At 39.4% G+C, this 19,831-nt stretch overlaps 1 long non-coding RNA gene across 1 annotated transcript; it reads left to right on the top strand.

Annotated features, from left to right (window-relative positions):
• The first annotated feature begins 13,968 nt into the window (after window positions 1-13,968).
• LOC132640618 (uncharacterized) lies at window positions 13,969-17,830 on the top strand. The gene is made up of 2 exons (XR_009582300.1): window positions 13,969-15,113; window positions 17,554-17,830. It is a non-coding gene; the product is annotated as an uncharacterized LOC132640618 (long non-coding RNA).
• The last annotated feature ends 2,001 nt before the right edge of the window (window positions 17,831-19,831 follow it).

Raw genomic sequence — 19,831 nt, 5'->3', positions numbered from 1 at the left:
TCAAAGGAAAACTAAGATCATCAACACCAAATCCAAGCAACAAAGTGTATGAAACCTAGTTGGAGGTCATCTTCTTCAAGAAATTCCAAAAGAGGTGAAGAAGGGTTTTAGTGCTAGAGGAGTATTCCCATTCAAAGATTGTTCAACCATCATCTAAGGTAAGTTTCATGACTTTATCATGTTGTTTAAAGCATTAGAAGACTAAGACACTTGAATTGTGGTAAGACATAGAAAATGGACCATTACTGAGTGAATAGTGTCACTATGGAATGATAGTTGAATGGAATCATGAAAGTTGATATGTTATGATTATAAATACGTTATAAATGACGTATAGGCCATGGAATAGGTGTGAAGTAATCAAAATTACGATGATAAGTGAAAAACCATTAAATGTGGAGAAATTGGAGGAAGGTGGTGGATTTTGCTTAAGGTATATGAATGATGATTGTTGCCTGCAATATTATGAGTGTTGTTGTAAATGTTTAGGAGTTGGAATAGAATGGGGAAAAATGTAGTAGAAACAAAGGAAATGCCACTGAATTTTCTTTAGAGATAACGATGCGTTTTTATAGTCGGTTAACTAATATAAATACGATTCTCTCGTGAAGGTAACGTCGTGACTCCGAAGGAAGACAAGTGAGCGATAACGTAGATAAACGACAAAGGTATGTGAGGCTAGTCCTTTCTTTCCAATGGCATGAATCCTATGGTATAAGTTCTTTCCTCTTCATGAGTTCATGTATTCCCGAGAAGCTAAAAGCCTATATTCCTATATATCTATATGAGATAAGAGATATGATATGATATGATGATGCCATATTGACAATGATGTCCTGGATTGCTTACACTCACCTTATGTACTAATTCCTTCAAGGTGAGGCAGAATGTCAATAATTGCTCCAAAATGAAATCGGGGGATCACGGCCTTACGTCACCCCGATAGAGTATGTATGATCTTGAGCCTTATGCATGTATTATGTTAAGATAAGCATATTTTGATAATCATATTATTATAAGTATTTTATAATGAGAATGTCATGATTGCATCACACCGCGCCTAGTTGGCCGGGCAGTCACCGCTACGGCGGGCAGCTATACGGATACACCACGACCTTTAGGCGTGGGCAGACACCACTAGTGGGCGGCATGAGATGGTACCCCGGACGCGGGAGGCCTGGACGCGGGCTTATATTATTGATTATCACACCGTTCCGGTAAGGATGGGCAGCTTGCATGTCATGCATACATGATTTGATGATGAGTATGAGTAAGCCAGCCTGTATCACTTCTTTCATGATTATCGTTCAGAATCAGATGTTCATATTGATGCTCTCATTATATTATTGTTTTCCTTCTTCATTTTTTATGCCTCTCATACTCGGTACAATATTCGTACTGACGTCCTTTTTTTTTTACGCTGTGTTCGTGCCCATAGGTAGACAGGGAGGCGAGCTTGATCCAGATTATTAGGAGTTGTCAGCGGACTGAAAGAACTCCATTGTTCGGAGGTGCTTATGATTATTACTTTGGTATATATACATTTTGGGCACGACGGAGTCTTGTTCCGTCTATATGTACAGCATGTCAGTAGAGGCTCGAAGATGCGCAGTGTGGGTAGTATGGTCTCACATTTTTCATGTATATGTGTACTTAATTTTTTGATATACTAAAGGTCCATATATATGTTAAAGTATTTATGTTTCCCTATAAACTATGACTTTTCCATGCTTTGAGTGAAAAGAAATAAAAAGGGCATTAATCGAGTAAAGTGAGTAATAGAGCGAGCGGTGCTCGGTGGTTAGCCCCGGGTACCCGTCGCGGCCCCTAGCTAGGTCGTGACAAAAGTGATATCGGAGCAGTTTGTCCTAGGAAGTGTCTACGAGCCGTGTCTAGTAGAGTCTTGTTTATGGTGTGTAGTGCGCCATGCTAATAAACAAGAGGCTACAGGGCATTTAGGAAAATGACCATCTTTCTTCTTATGAGATCGTGTGATAGAGCCATGTCTAAGATTATGTCCCTCCTAAAAGTGTGTTATGATTTTAGAATATGCCGCCAAAGGGAAAAGCTACCGCCGCCTAGAAGGGCAAAGCTACGACAAAAAGGCGCGTAGAAAGAGAGCCTCCGTTGAATGTAGAGGAGGGCGAATCACAAAATGAGGCCTCGCCCCAGGTGGAAGAGCAAGGGGGAGCCTTAGTCCCAATTCCTCCACCAGTTACTTCGGGTTAACAAGTGACCGAGGCTATTCATTTGTTGACGCAATTGGTTGCCGCCCAGGCACAGCGACAGAGTGCGGGCCCGAGTGATCGTTCATCCAGTACGAGAGCCCGTGACTTCCTGACTTTGAACCCTCCGGAATTTTTCAGGTCGAAGCCGAATGAGGACCCTCAAGGCTTTATTGATGAGATGCTGAGGACGCCGAAACTTATGCATGCTTCTGAGACCGAGTCAGTAGATCTGGCCTCTTATAGACTCCGCGATGTGGCGGTATTATGGTACAACAATTGGATGGCCTTAAGAGGAGAGAATGCACCTCCTCCGGTTTGGCAGGTATTCATGGATTCCTTTATTCATCATTATTTCCCGCCCGAGGTCTGCCGAGCTAGAGTGGACAGGTTTTTGAATCTGAAGCAAGGAAGTATGAGTGCTCGAGAGTATAGTATGTAGTTTAATTCTCTGGCCAGGTATGCCCCGGCTATGGTGACCGACATGGGCGATCGTGTACACAGGTTCGTGAGTGGTTTGGGGTCACATTTGTTTAAAGATTGTCTGACGGCCTCCATGCAAGACGAGATGGACATTTCCCGAATACAGGCACATGCTCAGAATCTTGAGGAACGACAACAGCAGCAAAGAAGTGACCGTGATAATGACAGAAGGCAACGTAAGAGAGCTAGGTCTATGGGAGCGAGCAGTGAATATAGAGGGGGACCGAGACAGATGCATTCTAGGCACTCAGGTCAGTCGGCGACTAGTGCACCTCCCAGATTCCCGGATAGGAGAGTTGACCGTTCTTTTCAGTCAGGACAGGGCCAGAGTTCGAGGGCCTCAGATTTTCAGTCTAGGGGAGGTTTTGGTCAGCGGAGACCTTTAGTACCACGGTGTAGCCAGTGCGGTAGATTGCATTCCGGGCAAGTCCGCCATATGATGAGAGATTGCCCCTCAGCGGGAGGTAGAGTCGCGACCCAGCCTACGGGATCAGTAGTTGGGTGTTCCTCAGTATGCCCGACAGCACAGACTTCTCAGACCACCGCAGGTAGAGGCAGAGACAGAGGCAGAGGGGCAGCATCTACTTCAGGTGTCGTTCAGCCCTGCGTATATGCTTTGGCTGGGCGACAGGATCTAGAGTCCTCCCCAGATGTTATCACAGGTACCTTGACTATATTTTCCCGTGACGTATATGCTTTGATTGATCCGGGTTCTACCTTCTCATATATTACTCTGTATATTGCTGATTGTATTGGGGTGAGACCCGAGCCAATTAAACCTTTCGAGGTGTTCACTCCGGTTGGTGATCCCGTAATAGCGAGGCAAGTATATAAGAATTATGGTAGTCGTTATATGTGACCGACAAACAAGGGCCGATTTGATTGAACTGGAAATGATAGACTTCGACGTAATAATGGGTATGGATTGGTTAGCGTCGTGTTACGCAAATGTTGATTGCCGAACGAAAATGGTTCGATTCTAGTTTCCGGGAGAGCCCGTACTTGAATGGAAGGGTAATACAGCATCCCCAAAGGGTAGGTTTATTTTCTATCTCAAGGCGAGGAAGATGATAGCCAAGGGATACATTTACCATCTAGTTCGAGTTCACGACACGTAGGCAAGGCCACTAGTTTTCCAATCTGTCCCGGTAGTAAATGAATTTCCAGATGTATTTCCAGATGAACTTCTGGGTCTTCCTCCAGAAAGGGAAATCGATTTTTCTATTGACGTATTACCAGACATCGAGCCTATTTCTATCCCTCCGTATCGAATGGCTCCGGCAGAATTAAAAGAGTTAAAGGCACAACTAAAAGATTTACTTGAGAAGGGGTTTATAAGGCCCAGTTCTTCACCGTGGGGAGCACCAGTATTGTTTGTAAAAAAGAACGACGGATCTCTATGAATGTGTATCGACTACAGGCAATTGAATAAGGTGACAACAAAGAATAAATATCCTCTTCCCAGAATCGATGATTTATTTGATCAGTTGCAGGGTGCCAAATGGTTCTCAAAAATAGATTTGCGATCGGGTTACCATCAAGTGAGGGCTAGAGAAGCGGATATCCCTAAGACTGCCTTCAGGACAAGATATGGTCACTACGAGTTCCGAGTGATGTCGTTCGGGTTGACAAATGCCTCGACGGTGTTCATGAATTTAATCAATAATGTGTTCAGGCCATTCTTGGATCTCTTCGTGATAGTATTTATCGATGATATTCTGGTATATTCTCGCACAGAATCAGAACATGCAAACCACCTAAGAATTGTTCTTGGCGTTCTCCGAGCCTAAGAATTATATGCGAAGTTCTCAAAGTGCGAGTTTTGACTAAATTCTGTGGCATTTCTAGGCCATGTTATTTCAGATGATGGCATCCGAGTTGACACTCAGAAAATAGAAGTTGTGAAGACTTAGCCAAGGCCTATGACGCCTACAGAAGTTCGTAGTTTTCTGGGTTTGGCAGGTTATTATCGAAGATTCGTAGAGGGATTTTCATCTATTTCAGCCCCATTAACGAAGCTAACCAGAAGTCGGCGAAATTTCAGTGGAATGATGCTTGTGAGCATAGTTTCCAAGAGCTAAAAGACAGATTGACCTCAGCTCCAGTCTTAACGCTTCCAGAAGGGCTGGATGGTTATGTGGTGTATTGTTATGCTTCCGGTGTGGGACTAGGATGTGTACTGATGCAACATGGGAGAGTTATTGCCTACGCTTCGAGACAATTGCGAAAACATGAACAGAATTATCCAACTCATGATCTTGAATTGGCTGCAGTCATTCATGCATTAAAGATATGGAGACATTATTTGTATGGTGTGCACGTCGATATCTATACAGATCACAAGAGTCTCCAACATATTTTCAAGCAGAAGGAGTTGAATCTACGGCAGAGGCGGTGGTTAGAATTGTTAAAGGATTATGATGTGGATATTTTATACCACCCCGGGAAAGCGAATATGGTAGCAGACGCGCTTAGCTGTCGATCAATGGGCAGTTTAAGTGAAGTCCCTTCAGAAAATAAAGAAATGGTTCGTGAGCTCTATCAACTAGCAAATCTTGGGGTACGTGTAATTGATTCGGGTAAGGCAGGAATTAGTGTTAGTGATCCTACAGTCTCGCCCTTGAATGCAGAGATAAAAGAACGCCAGTATGAAGATCCACAAATGCGTCATCACAGGGATGTATCCTGTGGAAAAGAGAAGTCTCCATTTGAAGTTTCCATAGACGGAGTTCTTAGATGCCGAGACAGACTGTGTGTACCGGATGTGGCAGGATTACGCCGACGGATTCTAGAGGAAGCACACCATTCTCGGTATTCCATTCATCTAGGTGAAACCAAGATGTATCGTGATCTCAAATTGTTGTATTGATGGGATGGCATGAAACGAGACATAGCAGCATTCGTGGCACAATGCCCAAATTGCCAACAAGTGAAAGCCGAACATCAAAAGCCAGGAGGCTTATTGCAAGCAATGGAAATTCCTACATGGAAATGGGAAGAAATTAATATGGATTTCGTTGTAGGATTACCTCACTCGCGAGGTAAATACAATTCTATATGGGTGATCATGGACAGACTCACGAAGGCAGCTCATTTCCTCCCAGTTAAAACCACGTACGCAGTAGAGGATTATGCAAGGCTGTATCTTAAAGAAATCGTGCGACTCCATGGTATTCCATTGTCTATTATCACTGACAGGGGAGCACAGTTTACAGCTAAGTTTTGGAAGTCCTTTCAAGAAGGGCTGGGTACCCAAGTTAAGTTCAGCACGACATTTCACCCACAAACTGATGGGCAAGCCGAGCATACTATTCAGACCTTGGAAGATATCCTACGAGCGTGCATGTTGGATTTTGGTGGTAGTTGGGATGAGCATTTACCCCTCATTGAATTTGCCTACAACAACAGCTATCATTCCGGTATTCAAATAGCCCTGTATGAAGCATTGTATGGAAGGAAATACAGATCTCCAATTGGATGGTTGAAACTGGAGAAGTACAATTGATAGGCCCCGACCTGATTCAACAAGCAGTCGAAAAAGTCAAAGTCATTCAAGACCAACTGTTAACAGCCCAAAGTCGCCAAAAGTCTTATGCGGACAACCGCCGACGAGATTTGGACTTTCAGGTAAATGATTGGGTATTTCTAAAAGTATCGCCGATGAAAGGGGTGATGAGATTTGGCAAGAAAGGGAAGTTGAGTCCTAGATATGTCAGACCTTATAAAATTGTCCGTAAGGTGGGTCAGGTAGCATATGAATTGGATTTACCTTCGGAGCTTGAATCAGTTCACCCGGTATTCCATGTTTCGATGCTCCGCAAGTGTATTGGGGATCCTACAAGAATAGTCCCGGTTGACGATGTGCAGGTGACAGAGAAGCTGACGTATGAAGAAATACCTATTGCTATTCTAGACAAACAAGTGCGGAGACTTCGGAGTAAAGAAGTCGCTTCAGTCAAAGTTCGATGGCGAAACAACAACAGGGAAGAAATGACTTGGGAAGCGGAAGAGAAAATGAAAGCCAAGTACCCCCATTTATTCCAATCTCCAGAAGAGGTTCATGATGACATGCCGAGGTTGTAAGGTATGTATGCTTTATCTTCATGTTTTGGTCGTGTGTAGCCATAGATGTGTTGGTATTGTGATGTAGCCCTGTGAGGCGAAGATATTATGGGTTGTTGTGGCAGGTAGGTAGTGTCAAATTACAAAGGAAACTCTGGCCAAATTTTTCTAAGATTCCTAGGTATTTTAACATTCGAGGACGAATGTTCCAAAAGGGGGGAAGAATGTTACACCTCGGAAAAGTTCCCGTACATGTACAAGGAATAGACCAACGAAGGGAATGAGTGTGTGGTGTTTTACTAAGTAAGGGGTGATGATTCATGAATTTTTGGAAAAAAGAAAGTGGTAGAATTTTATCCAGCCCAGTGGTCGTAAAGTGATTTATGGCCCGTAAAGTGATTTATAGACCGTAAATCACCATCGTCCTCCAGCCTTCCAAAATCTCAACTTTCTGTTAAGTGTGGAAATCGTTAAATACGACTTGGTATACGGCCCGTAAACTGGTTTACGGACCGTAAACCTCGATCGTAAACTACCATGATCACTAGCAAACCTTTCTGTTTTGGACATGCTTAAATACGACCACACTATACGGTCCGTAAACTGTGGTTTACGATCACTGTTCACCCCGACAATTGTTCATTAAAAATCAGATTTTGAGTTATTAAAAAGGGACCCAAGCCTCATTTTATTTCATTACTCATCCATACCATTCAAGAACACTCTAGAACTCTCTCAACACTTCATCCCTAAAAATTCGAGTGAATCAAAGGAAAACTAAGATCATCAACACCAAATCCAAGCAACAAAGTGTATGAAACCTAGTTGGAGGTCAGCTTCTTCAAGAAATTCCAAAAGAGGTGAAGAAGGGTTTTAGTGCTAGAGGAGTATTCCCATTCAAATCTCGTTCAACCATCATCTAAGGTAAGCTTCATGACTTTATCATGTTGTTTAAAGTATTAGAAGACTAAGACACTTGAATTGTGGTAAGACATAGAAAATGGACCATTACTGAGTGAATAGTGTCACTATGGAATGATAGTTGAATGGAATCATGAAAGTTGATATGTTATGATTATAACTACGTTATAAATGACGTATAGGCCATGGAATAGGTGTGAAGTAAGTAAAATTACGATGATAAGCGAAAAACCATTAAATGTGGAGAAATTGGAAAAAGGTGGTGGATTTTGCTTAAGGTATATGAATGATGATTGTTGCTTGCAATATTATGAGTGTTGTTGTAAATGTTTAGGAGTTGGAATAGAATGGGGAAAAAGGTAGTAGAAACAAAGGAAATGCCGCTGAATTTTCTTTAGAGATAACGATGCGTTTTTATAGTCGGTTAACTAATGTTAATACGATTCTCTCGTGAAGGTAACGTCGTGACTCCGAAGGAAGACAAGTGAGCGATAACGTAGCTAAACGACAAAGGTATGTGAGGCTAGTCCTTTCTTTCCAATGGCATGAATCCTATGGTATAAGTTCTTTCCTCTTCATGAGTTCATGTATTCCCGAGAAGCTAAAAGCCTATATTGACAATGATGTCCTGGATTGCTTACACTCACCTTATGTACTAATTCCTTCAAGGTGAGGCAGAATGTCAATAATTGCTCCATAATGAAATCGGGGGATCACGACCTTACGTCACCCCGATAGAGTATGTATGATCTTGAGCCTTATGCATGTATTATGTTAAGATAAGAATATTTTGATAATCATATTATTATAAGTATTTTATAATGAGCATGTCATGATTGCATCATACCGCGCCTAGTTGGTCGGGCAGTCACCGCTACGACGGGCAGCTATACGGATACACCACGACCTTCGGGCGTGGGCAGACACCATTAGTGGGCGGCATGAGATGGTACCCCGGACGCGGGAGGCCTGGACGCGGGCTTATATTATTGATTATCACACCGTTCCGGTAAGGACGGGTAGCTTACATGTCATGCATATATGATTTGATGATGAGTATGAGTAAGACAGCCTGTATCACTTCTTTCATGATTATCGTTCAGAATCAGATGCTCATATTGATGCTCTCATTATTTTATTGTTGTCATTCTTCATTGTTTATGCCTCTCATACTCGGTACAATATTCGTACTGACGTCCTTTACTTTGGACGCTGTGTTCATGCCCATAGGTAGACAGGGAGGCGAGCTTGATCCAGATTATTAGGAGCTGTCAGCGGACTGAAAGCACTCCAATGTTCGGAGGTGCTTATGATTATTACTTTGGTATATATACATTTTGGGCACGACGGAGTCTTGTTCCGTCCATATGTACAGCATGTCAGTAGAGGCTCGTAGATGCGCAGTGTGGGTAGTATAGTCTCACATTTTTCATGTATATGTGTACTTATTATTTTGATATACTAAAGGTCCATATATATGTAAAAGTATTTATGTTTCCCTATAAACTATGACTTTTCCATGCTTTGAGTGAAAAGAAATAAAAAGGGCATTAATCGAGTAAAGTGAGTAATAGAGCGAGCGGTGCTCGGTGGTTAGCCCCGGGTACCCGTCGCGGCCCCTAGCTGGGTCGTGACAGTAACAAAGAAGATGGTAGCAGATTTTGTTCGCAACAATATAGTTTGCCGATTTGGGATTCCAGAGTCAATTATCACAGATAATGCGTCCAATCTCAACAGCGATCTTATGAAAGAGACTTGTGAAAAGTTTAGGATTGCCCACCGAAATTCCACAGCTTAGCGACCACAGATGAATGGAGCAGTCGAGGCAGCAAATAAGAACATCAAGAAGATCTTAAGGAAGATAACAGACAGTCACAGACAGTGGCATGAAAAGTTGCCATATGCTTTGCTTGGTTACCGTACCACTGCTAGAACATCCACATGAGCAACTCCTTATATGTTGGTCTATGGTTCCGAAGCTCAGACACCCACAGAAGTAGAGATACCATCTCTAAGGATTATCCAAGATGTTGGTTTGGACGATGCAGAATGGATACGTAGTAGACACGAACAGTTGATGCTCATTGATGAGAAAAGGATGGACGCTATCTGTCACGGTCAGCTTTATCAGAACAGGATGTCCAAGGCATTTAACAAGAGAGTAAGGCCTAGGAAATTCGAACTAGGGCAGTTGATTTTAAAGGGAATATTTCCTCATCAGGACGAAGCTAGAGGGAAATTCGCACCAAATTGGCAAGGTCCATACGTGGTTCATCGAGTGCTTTCAGGAGGAGCATTGATTTTGGCAGGAATGGATGGTAAAGTGAGCACGAAGCCCATCAACTCGGACTCGATCATGAAGTACTACATCTGAAGACATCCAAGCTAGCTTTTTCTTTTCCGTTGTAATTTGCATTTCTGTTGTAACAGAACTATGCTGACCTGACTTCCCACGGTGGGATACGTAGGCAACCCGCATCGGGTCTGGTCTCTTGTAATAGAAAATCCTAAAAACATTATCTTCATGTAACTGGAACTACGATTCGACCTGATTTCCCTTGGTGGGATACGTAGGCAATCCCGACCGAATTCGGTCCCTTTATTAATCTTCTTTTCTATTGTAATTGAACTACGTTACGACCTGATTCCATTTGGATATGTAGGCAGCCTGAGTCAAGCTCGGTCATATCACAATACATATCATTTTCTTTTCATTTGTACCCCCGAACTACGTACAGACCTGATTCCTATTTGGGATACGTAGGCAACCTAAAAAGGTTCGGTCATACCCTTAGGAAACCTTTTACTTGTGATGTAACTATAGATTAGGATCGGTCTCATCGTCAAAGACATTGCGACACTTGGCTTGAATACGAAGAAGCGTCATCAGAGGAACAGACTATGCAAAGACACCATTTGGATGCAGGCGTCGGAATGGAGAAGCTCAATGCATTTCGGAACATGTCATAATCCAAAAAAAAAATGATAGAGTTTTATTGTATTTATACGTAGTATACATACATGCATATCCGATTTCTAAAAAAAACCATTTTTTTTTTCAAAATGCATTTATGTATATTTCCACCTACCAAGTCTCTCGACAAAGATCTCCGCAACTGAAGAAGCTCAAAGGATTCAATTGACAAGGCTAAGGCCACGATCGACACAAATCAACACCCCCTCTCAAACTAAGAATTTTTCGTTGAGTCCAAGATTGACAGGAATTAGGACGAGATGACATCAAAGTGAGCTTCCGGCGGAGGCGACACAAGGTCCATCACTACACCATGAGCCAAAATAACCTTCTCCTATTTTATTTCGTTATCTTGGCTTATTCATCTCTGAACGTTTCATTTAAATTTGCAAGTATCTCCAGAAGCAGGGTCAAGGTCGATTATTCGAGAGATAGAGGCCCCCGTAACAGCCTTGTTCCTTAATAATAACTCCGCCAATCGGAGATCTACCTTCTAACTGTGTTAACTAACTCCGCAAATCGGAGATACGATCTAACTGCGATTAACTCCGCCAATCGGAGATACGATCTAACTTCGATTAACTCCGCCAATCGAAGATACGATCTAACTGCGACTAACTCCGCCAATCGAAGATACAATCTAACTGCGACTAACTTCGCCGGTCAGAGATACCATCTAATTGCGTCGACCAACTTCGCCAATCGAGGATACTGTCTAACAACGCCAATTACCCCGCCAAACGGGGACCGCCGTCTAACTTCATCAACAATTCCGCCAGTCGGATATTTTTACTTTACATTACAGTTGCTCCGCCAATCAGAGATTTTTACTCTACATTACAGTTGCTCCGCCAATCGGAGATTTTTACTTTACATTACAGTTGCTCCGCCAGCCAGAAGCCTTTTCATTACAGTTGCTCCACCAGCCGGAAGCTTTACATTACAGTTGCTCCGCCAATCAGAGATTTTTACTTTACATTACAGTTGCTCCGCCAGCCGAAAGCCTTTTCATTACAGTTGCTCCGCCAGCCGGAAGCTTTACATTACAGTTGCTCCGCCAGCCGGAAGCTTTACATTACACTCGCTCCGCCAGCCGGAAGCTTTACATTACACTCGCTCCGCCAGCCGGAAGCCTCTACATTACAATTGCTCCGCCAGTCGGAAGCTTTACATTTCAGTCGCTCCGCAAATCGGTGCTTTCAATTCTAGTTTGTCTACAATCCCTTCCTTTATTTTCTTATGTTATTATTACATTATAATTTTGAACTGCACATGTATCTTTACATTTTTTGCAGATAAACACAATACAACGTGGAACTATCTCTGCCATAGAGAACTGAGGCACCCCGCTTGATGAGGACATCAAACTCACAAGCTAGAGTCAATGAATCCGCTCTCCGCTTCAGCTCGCCAATCAGTTTTTCTTTCAATTTTTAAGAAGAAAATCACTTCTTTTGACAATATACATTCTAGAAGCACAGTCAAATTCTTTCGCATCCTAAGGTCGTCATAATGCGGTACTGGGACAATTCTGAGGGTCAGTCCCCTACGACGAGCTGATATGATCCTATGACAGCACATAGATGCATCCGTGTAGAGTCTCGCTTATGGGTGTGTCGCGGCCGCCACATTTATAATTAAGAAGCTGCAAAAGTACATCCCGTCATCAGAAAGACCTTTTTCATCAGCAATCTTTCCCAAAATTTGACCACATCTTCCTAACAACATCTAGTGTCACCATAATTCGACACTGGGACAAAATTTTGAGGATCCCTTAAAATTTTTATCTTCTCGTTTTCTTTAAAACACATCTGAATTAATTCCCGTCCTCTTCAATATGTAGGGGACTCATAGTTAAGCTAGTCATATTCCACTCTAGCCATTTTCGCTCATGCTGAAACCACTACCCTTTCCATCTTCGAAACCTCGTGTTGCCATAACTGCAACATTGGGACAAATTTTTTAGAATCACTCAAAAATTTTCAATAACTCAATCTTCCAAATCTCCAATAAAACTATTATCCCCTGTCCATAATAAGAGAGCCAGTGTCCTCTCAATTCAGACACTATGGCAAAATTTGGAGGACCTCTCAAAATTTTACCGTCTCCTTATTCGAACTACATTGACCTGATTCTCTTATGACCCGAGATATGTAGGCTACTCAGGAACCAGAGTTCGGTCGAATTCATAAACTCACCTCGCGATTCCCAAAAGAATTACCCCCTTTTGTAGTTGTACTCTTTCCAAACCCAATCTGATGTACTCGTCGGGACAAAATCGGGTTTACGTCAACGTCTTCGTCCAAAGATTATTTCATCATCCCTAGTCGAAGAGGGACAAGCTGTTGACACCCAATTTTGGCCCTCCTTTCTCGTTTAATTGATTTCACTATGCTTCTTTGTCGTGAAAATTCCCCAGAAATGAGTTTGGAATATTTTCACTAATTACTACACTATTTTTAGATATTATTTCTCTAAAATTAAGAAAGGTTTCTATCGTTTTAAAAAAAAATCACCAAAACATCATATTTCTTTTATATACATAATACATTTTTTTTTACTAAACATCATTCTTTACAATTAAATCACTCAAAAATAGTGTTGGTATTCCGATATCAATATTGGCGTTGACATTTTCCTTTAATCCTATTTATTACTATGTTTACAATCTTTTTACTATATTTTTAAAAGTTAATACGTATATTAAATTACTTATATTGTAATTAATACATGTACACATTTTTGGGAAATAATTAGGAAAAAGAAATATATTTTTATTAAATTTTATGAAAAAAAAAAGAATGGGAAAATTCGGATTTATTCTACTATATTTGGAATATTTTAATTCATCAACTAACCCTTTGGGCCAAATAACCCCATTCAAACTTCAATTCGCAGCAGCCCAACACTCCTTCCAAAACTCCAAGCCCAATTCGCCTATACAACTGACCCGGCCCAAACCCCACTTAAAACTAGGGGTGGGCGTTCGGTTTTTCGGTTCGGTTTTATCAAACTTCGGTTTGGCTATTTCGGGTTCGGTTTTTTGAAGGTGGATACCGAACACCGAACCAAACTAGTTCGGTTCGGTTCCTTCGGTTTCGGTTTTTTAAAGTTCGGTTCGGTTTCGGTTTTTTCAATTCGGTTTTTTTGATATGATATTAGAAGCGATTCCCTTGACACTAATTCAAATTCTCAAAAGCAATAAAACATAAAACTAATAAATTGAAATCAAAATCAAACAAACAGGATATACAAGAATAGAAAACTATAACCATGATATAAGATTAGTAGGTGTTATATACATACCGTAAGAATAATTAAGAAAACACATAAAGGACATACATTAATCCTAAAGACACATCCTAGTTGCCTTCCTTAACATATTTGATTTTCTCAACTGAAGTAGAAAATTAGGGATACAAATGCAAAAGAGGGCTTGTTACAATTGGTTTTTTTTTTTGCTTTAAACTTAATGGGCCTGGACTATTTTAATTTTTTTGGGTAATGTATTAAATTTCGGTGTGTGTTCAGTTTTTTGGTTCGATTTTATCAAACTTCGGTTCGGCTATTTCAGTTTCGGTTTTTTGAAGGTGAACACCAAACACCAAACCAAACTAGTTCGGTTTGGTTCGGTTTGTTGAAGTTTCGGTTCGATTTGATTCGATTTTTTGATTTTCGGTATTTATGCCCCAGCCCTACTTAAAACTAAGCAACCCTTTTCATCCCATCAGAACCAAACGACCCTCTTCAACCAACAGCCCTAACCAAACCACCCTTCAACCATCGCCGCCACCCCACCCCCCATCACGTCACGTCGTCTCACCACCACCACACCCGTCGGACCACCGTATAAAGAATAGACACCATCTCCCATCAACCCCAGTCCCTTTTCTTCAAGTGACAGAGCTTCGAACAGCTCGTCCAAGTCGAATCAACCCCCCAAATCGAAAAAACACGCAAGGATCTTTGGGTTTCTAGGCAGATTTTCCAACAATCCATAGGTTAAAGGCTCGTTCTAATCCGTTGGGGCCTAAAACCATGGAAAAACCATTAGATTCGGACCTCTAGCTTTCACTTCACCTCTTGAAAAAAAAGATGGTGAGAACCGTCACTTTTCTTCATCATTTCATCCTTTTTGAAATCTCAGAATTTTCCCTGCCTTTAATCCGAATTTCCAAGGCAAAAGAACAAGCTGTTGAAACACCCAACCTTCGGCTATCAATACTGGCCATTGAGGGCTGTTTTAAACAAGGTGGAACAACCACAAAAACCCCTTTTATTTTCATGAACTTTCCCCCTCTCGAAAATTTCTTTTGCTAAAACTCGAATTCGTAGAAAATTCTATTTTTTAACTCTGAGTTGTTTTGGCTGTATAATTTTGGTTGTTCTCGGCTAAGCAAGGACCACTTCGAGCGGATTCGAAGCCTCAGTTCGGTGTCACGGAGAAGGTAATCATACTCGTCCTCTCTTCGTCTTTCATTTTGTAAGAAGTAGAGATGTAGTCGTCCAAGTATTTTTCGTCGCTTGTTTGGTTTGGCTACGGAAACAGCCGTCATACCTTGGTAAGAGTAAGATCTGCGTACACTCTACCCTCCCCAGACCCCACGATGTGGGATTTCACTGGGTTGTTGTTGTTGTTGTTGTTTGGTTTGGCTGGCTGGCTGGAATTGGTTTGTTCTTCATTTGTCGCGAGCTGTTGTAAAAGGATTAATCGCACTTAGAAGAATTAGTTGTTAATTCATCAAACATGTGTTCGACTTCGTTGCTCGCCTAGTTTTCTATTTCCACATTTGTTAGAGCTTGTGATGTTGTAATTCTGTGGTCCGAATCCGTATGAAAATGGCTAGAAAGACTAACGACACTTGGGAAATCATTAGTCTACTTGGTGAATAGGTGAATAACTTCACTACCTTAAGCCCTCATTTAATACCTTAATGAGTTTGGTTTGATATGATGTCAGAACAGAACCAACTCGAGAATACTTGTAATATATTGTGAGAATCTTGCCTGTTGGTTCACTTCTTTTAAAAAATCTAACCCTATGGTTTGTATGATCTGATGGCTGCTTTGCTTAAAAATTCCTTGCTGGATTATCAGTTTACTACAGGTTCGAGATTCAATTTTTTTTCTTCCTTAAAACATGTTCATGCTAAGTATACTTGTTTCTTTATATAAAAGGTTTTAAATTAACTAAGAGAGCTACTGTTTTTGGGTTAAGAAGTTGTTGTTTTGATATAAAAGAAAGCTACTGTGTTTTAACTAAAACAGCTACTGTTTTTGGGTTAAAAAGTTACTGTTTTGGTTAGGGAAAGTTACTGGTTTTAATTAAAAAAAAAAAAGAGTTCGATATCCGAAAGCTAATTGATCTATGGTTAGAGATAAGTAGATAGCTGTTGGTGTGTAGCTCCTTTAGTTGAAAGAAAAGATTAGTAATCCTTTTAAACAAATCTAGGAGTAGTAGTTGTATTCATTCAAGAGTTTGTTTGGGTGTTCTCTTTTCAATTAAGTGAAGATGATGAGTTTATTGAGTCGTCGTGCCTTGTATTGATCGTAAGAGTGCTTAAATCAAGTTGGCTGATCATTTTTTTTTTCATAAATGCTGAGGAATGGTTGTTGTACTTCTCGTAATCTTTGAACTTGTTAAAACTTATTTCATGTACTAGTTATGCTTAAAAGGAGTTAACTAGTATGAAGCTGTACTACCCTCATCTGGTTTGATTAAGATTTGAGGTCATCCAAGGGATCAAAAAGGGTTTGAATCTAATTAAATAGAATATCGAATCTGGAAGTTGCTTTATGTCACCTGCTCAAAACAAGAGTTGAAATTTGTTCTCTCCTTCTTGTAGAAGTGTAAATGACTAAATAGGTTACTCCATTTCTTTGTCATGGCTCAAGTTGGTTTAGCCAGTTCACTAAGGCAGTAGCATACACCCTTTAGATTTGTCTGGACATAAATTCTATTTAGCTAAAGTTTCTACGTGAAAGGGGTTGTTTGTTTCTCTTTAAAAGGATAATATTTGAAGCAAGTGAGATACTATATGTGCGTCGAGTCAAAACTTTATTGGATTTACAATTTCACGTTGTCTCTCATGTTTTAAGTATCTAGAGTATTATCCGGTTACTTGCTCTAGGTTATGGAGTTACTAATTAAAGCTAGGACTTTCTTACTATTGCTTCTGCTTTAAATTTACCTTTTCTTTCTAATCTCTTATCTGAGTCTTAGTTGACTATTCAGAATTTGTTTATTGTATTTTTAACATCTTGGCTTAACTCAATAGTTTAGTCCTGTACACTGTTAGCTTCACCATCTACTAACCTATCTAACTGCCTTTAAGTTTTAAAAAAAATCATACGTATAGTTTGGTTGCTGGTGTACCTCTTTTGGGTCTGATGGTTGAGACTTAAAATCAAGAATATGTTCCTCTATTTCGAGCTTAAATGACTTAATTTTTAAGATCTGGAACACTTAAAACTTGCATAAAAAAGGGAGTGGAGCTGCTATACTCAAGTTCGGGTGCAATTAATATGCTAACTTATTTTTCCCTTATTTGAACCTAGAGAAAATATGCTAAGTATCTCTGGATATATGTTGTTTGGGAATAAGCCAATATGATGTTTTGAAGTCTGAGTAAGCTTTAGTTTAATCAAAAGTTCTTGTTGTACATTTAGCTCGAAGCGTTTGGTTGCTTGAGTAGCAATTGGGACTACAATGATCTTCTTTTAAAACTGATCGTGGTGTTGCGTTTTGAGAATATGACACGAGAAAGCCTTGTCTTACATTTGATTCTTTTATCTAGCTTTTATTAATTAAAGTTATATAGACTTCTTTTTCCTTGTTGAGAATTATTTTTAATCCTTATCTTTATCTTTTCTTTTCTTTTTCATGAGGAACCTTGGGAGCATTTGGAGTTATGACAACTTTGGATTCTGCCCATATCAGAGAACAACCGATTGCAGATTTAATTGCTCGTGTCTAGCCGTCCCCTACTTTCGCATCTCGAGTTTCCGCTCTTCCTTTATTCAAAATTTTAAGCCTTCGTATTGTTTGATACGTGCTATTTATATTATTTGACTAACACTCTTGTGAATTTGTATTTTTGTGGTTTTGTTTTTAATTCGTAACTTGACTTAAGTATGTTAGTAAGTTTAGTTATTATCTTCCCTACGCTCTTTTTTAGATATTGAACTTAGTGTATTTATTCGGATTTGGCGTATTAGAATAGTCACATAAATGATGTCAACTTTTTTCGGGCTGCAAGAAAAATTGGAATTTTTAAAAAAAGGATGAAACTGAAATTTCTTTTCAAATATAGAGCAATGTTAACTAAGTTTTCCAGGTGTTTCAAACAAGGGTCAGGTATAGAATTGCAAAGGTTAGCATACAGATTTTAGAAGTAAAAAAAAGGGGACAGAATGGGCGCCAGATTTCGAGGAATAAAAACAAGAACAGTGGCTAAAATTGGGTAAAATAGAGGCTATAAAAATGAGTTTTGTGACTTCAACAGATCTAGCATGAGTCATTATTTTTGAATTCTTTGGGTAACTAACATGAACAAACCCGAGTCTACAAGTTTAATACAAGAACTCTTACTAAGGCCCAAGTGATTTCAAGTACTATAAGGTATATACTCTACTTTATATGCAAAGATATTATTTTACATGCATTCCTTTAATGATTTTTTTCATCACATGCACATATACATCTTGTAGTAATTATTTTCCTTTACCATGAGTATACCTATAGAATATTTTCATAAACACGTATCCTACATATACTATCTTATTTTCAGTAATTCCTTTGATCATCTTTTCATCATGTGTATACATATATATATTATTTTCATATCATAAAAATAGCTATTTTTGAACCATTATATACCGTTTTTCATAGGATATAAACATCGCACATATACATCATTTTTCTAAAAAATATGCATTCCTAATCCTCTCATTTTATACTATTGTATACAAAAATACATTATGAATATATACGTATATGTTTACATCTCATGTATACTAACTACTGCCTCTACAATAAACATACACATGTACCATTTTCATATACATATATATCACATATACTAGCTAATTCTTTTACATATCACATATATACATTATGTTCTTATAAAAAATATATCCCTCCTTATTCTATATTATACATATTATTCTCATATAAAATAAATGTCACACATATTTTTCTCATGCATACATCAGCATTAACTACTTCCTTTATAAATATGCATTTACTCAGATAGTTATATTTACTCTAAAACCCTTTTTTTTATACAAATAGTTTTGAGAGAGTAGTTTCTTTTTCTGCAATTCTTTAAATAGGTGATAACAAATAAGAAATAATTAAATAATCCCCCTCTAGTGTTAATTAAACTAAGTTTAAAGACTGTCCTCGGAGCCTCCGAGGGATGCTTAACACCTTCCCCTCGGGGTAAATAAAACCCTTACCTAGAATTTCACAGGTTTCAAAGACTAAAAAATGGAGTTTACTTTTTTTAATGGTTTCCTAATATTTCCTAAAATTAGGTGGCGACTCTGAAAATTTTCAAGACCAGAGGAAACATAGTCATAAGTTGTGAACTAGTTTTAATCCGTTAAAAACGGGGCATGACATCAGGGCTTTCATTTGGATTATTCAATTGATCTTATTTCAATATCTCTATATAAGAGTGAAACTATATCATTCTCATAGTTATAGCAGGATATATAAATACATCAATTGCACAAAGATATGGTACTTCAGGATCAATTCAGTTTTCTTATTTCAACCTCTTTTAGCAGATAATCTACTGCTTTTGGAATCTTTTCAAGAGTTTCAATAATATTCAAGTCATCAACTTGCACAACAATACGAAGAAAGACAAGGGTACGGAGTCACCTTTGAACTCTTCGTTAATGAATATTCAGTAAGGCGATTTCAGTACATCAGTCTTGATTCATTTAAGAATTATGTTTTTCCAAAAACTTGTATATGCTTCAGGCATTTTGAATTCTTCAGATATTTTCATATAAATTGTGTCAAGTAAGCCATATAGACTGTGACAACTCCTATTTAGTATGATGTGACATCTTTGATGTCTGGACTGTAGGTCCAATAAACTTTACGCTTACAAAAATGCATCATTTCACTTGATAATTATTTCTATGTTAGCAC

Source organism: Lycium barbarum, chromosome 5 (genome assembly GCF_019175385.1).
Source record: "Lycium barbarum isolate Lr01 chromosome 5, ASM1917538v2, whole genome shotgun sequence".
In the NCBI taxonomy this organism is placed as follows: Eukaryota; Viridiplantae; Streptophyta; class Magnoliopsida; order Solanales; family Solanaceae; genus Lycium; species Lycium barbarum.
Note: the sequence above shows the minus strand (reverse complement) of the source record. Positions and strands in the feature narration are given on the sequence as shown.